The 2,658-nt window shown below is 42.6% G+C and overlaps 1 non-coding gene across 1 annotated transcript; it reads right to left on the bottom strand.

Annotated features, from left to right (window-relative positions):
- Positions 1-940: 940 nt before the first annotated feature.
- Positions 941-1,012, bottom strand: TRNAC-GCA (transfer RNA cysteine (anticodon GCA)). The gene has a single exon. It is a non-coding gene; the product is annotated as a tRNA-Cys (tRNA).
- Between the last annotated feature and the right edge of the window lie 1,646 nt (positions 1,013-2,658).

The following is a 2,658-nucleotide window of genomic DNA, read 5'->3' as shown; positions in this document are numbered from 1 at the left end:
AGTTACCCAGATGTTTCTTTTCATCTTGTCAGGAATTTCCCTACTCCTTTTCATTCATTTAAAAGTCGACTTTCTTTTTCTTAAAGTGTCAACTTTCAAGATAAATAAAAAGCTGCTGATTATATTTAGAATAATTTTTTGTTATTTTCTGCTATTACAACAGATTGGTTTATTTCTTTGGTTGAAGGATAATTGCTTTACAGAATTTTGTTTTTTCTGTCAAACCTAAACATGAATCAGCCATAGGCATACATATATCCCCTCCCTTCTGAACCTCTTTCCCCTTTCCCTCCCCAAAGAATGGTTTTTAAATTTGTTTTTAAACTGCAAACATGGAAGTCTTAAGTGACAGCATGGCTTAAACAATCTTTTGTTTGAGGGCCTAGGAACTAAATATTATCTATCACAATGTTTCTGTGTAAAGATATACATATTCTAATTTCTGAAGTAACAACACTTACTATCCTTGAGCTATTTGTGATATTTTCATTTGATTTTTTAAAAATGTACTTATTTATTTATTTGGCTGTGCTGTCTCTTAGTTGTGACACTCGGGATCTTTAGTTACAGCGTGTGGGATCTAGTTCCCTAACCAGGGATTGGTCCAGGGCCCCTTGCTCATATTGGGATCTCTAAGTCTTAGCCACTGAGCTGCCAGGGAAGTCTCTTCTTCAGTGTTCTTTAACCTTCTAAGGATTACTTTGGGCTGAGAATGAGAGACTGGCTTTGTGAAATACTGCCCGTTCCTCTTCTCAGTAGCAGCTAGAACTGGACAGCCCAGACTCTGGTGAGTTTCAGATGTTGTGAAGTAAAGTGAAGTTGCTCAGTCGTGTCTGACTCTTTGTGACCCCATGGACTGTAGCTTATCAGGCTCCTCTGTCCATGAGATTTTCCAGGCAAGAGTGCTGGAGTGGATTGCCATTTCCTTCTCCAGGGGATCTTCCCAACCCAGGAATCGAACCTGGGTCTCCTGCATTGCAGGCAGACGCTTTACCGTTTGAGCCACCAGGGAAGCCTGCCAGGTAAGTATGGATGATAGTAAAGTTGATAATAAGTATGGATGATAGTAAAGTTGATAATAAGTATGGATGATAGTAAAGCCTGCCAGGTAAGTATGGATGATAGCATGGATGATAGTAAAGTTCCTTTACATTCTAACAGTCTATGATTCTAGAACTGAGCATCAGTTTCCTCTCATGAACAGGTTGCTGTGCAGATTAAATGAAATACTTTATGTAAATGATGTGAAATGCAGTACTCGGGTGCTACTGGTCATGACTGCATCATTCCTGTTCACAGTGGCAATCCCATGGACAGAGCGCGCAACCCCATGGACTGCAGCCTGCCAGACCTCTGTCCATGGGATTTTCCAGGCGAGAATACGGGCGTGGGTTGCCATGCCCTCCTCCAGGGGATCTTTCTCACCCAGGGACTGAACCTGCATCGCCTGTGTCCTGCATTGGAGGGCAGATTCTTTACCACAGCACCACCTGGGAATCCCAGTTATGGACTAGAAGGTCTAAATCTGTCTGCTGGAGACAGGAAAGTTGGCGAGGACTGTCAGTCTACCATTTCATCTGTTTAAAACACTTAATTAAAATATAGAGTAGTTTGAGCTTGGTGACGAGAAAGCTTTTCTTTCACCCTCCCAATCCTCCTAGCTGTGTCTGCTTTATTTTCAGAGGCTGTTAACATGCCTACAGCTACTGCACTGCTGCTGACAGATTGTTACTCCCCTGATCACATGTTTACCATGACTCCCAGCTGAAATTCCTAATGGAATCTAAGCTTCTAAGTCTGGCAATTGAGCTGTCCACCAGCTGGCCCCACCCTGTCTTTCTAATTTTGTCTCATATTTCCTGGAGCCCATGAATGCCCCTCTCCAGTTAGACTGGCCTCTTTATTCTTTCCACAATGAACTTGTAAATTCTGGCCTTTCGCTCTGTGCCCGAAATATCTTTCTCTTCTCACACCCCCAAGTCTAAATCCTTAAAGGATAAAGGAATAGAACCTGGTCTTTATGTGCGCAGTTCTGGAACCAGACTGCCTATGTCTGTCATCTCAGCTCTGCTGTGAATTGTGTATGAGATTTCAAGTACATGACTTACCCTCTCTGTGCCTCCAGAGGTCACAAGAACACCTACATTCTAGACCCATTTTGAAACTTAAAAGACAATTTATGTAAAGTACTTAGAACAAAGTCTAGCAGGCAGGATATGAGCTCCTATTGTTCATGCTGCCTTCTTAGACCTGAGCCTTTTCTGACCACCGTGTCACAGCAGTTCATATGTTCTAAGTTCTAAGTTCATATGTTGTCTCCGCTGCTTGTTTGCCACATATTCATTCATTCCACAAATATTGGTTGGATGCCTGTTATGTGCCACACAGTGTACTCAGTGCTTAAAACAAAGCAAAGGCCTTGTTTTCGTGGAGCTTGTAGTCTAGTTGTGGGGAGACAGGCAGTGGACGATTAAGAAAGTCCATCCATAGGTCGGATGGTAATAAGTGCAACGAAAATAAATTAGGCAAGGGATTGGGAGTGTGGAGTGCCCATGGCGGTGTTATTTTATATCAGTTGGTCAAGGAGACTCCTTGAAAAGGTGATCTGTAAGCAGAGCACAGAAGGAAGGAAGGGAGAACTTAGATATCTGGGGGGGA

This window comes from Budorcas taxicolor, chromosome 5, assembly GCF_023091745.1.
Source record: "Budorcas taxicolor isolate Tak-1 chromosome 5, Takin1.1, whole genome shotgun sequence".
Taxonomy (NCBI): Eukaryota; Metazoa; Chordata; class Mammalia; order Artiodactyla; family Bovidae; genus Budorcas; species Budorcas taxicolor.
Note: the sequence above shows the minus strand (reverse complement) of the source record. Positions and strands in the feature narration are given on the sequence as shown.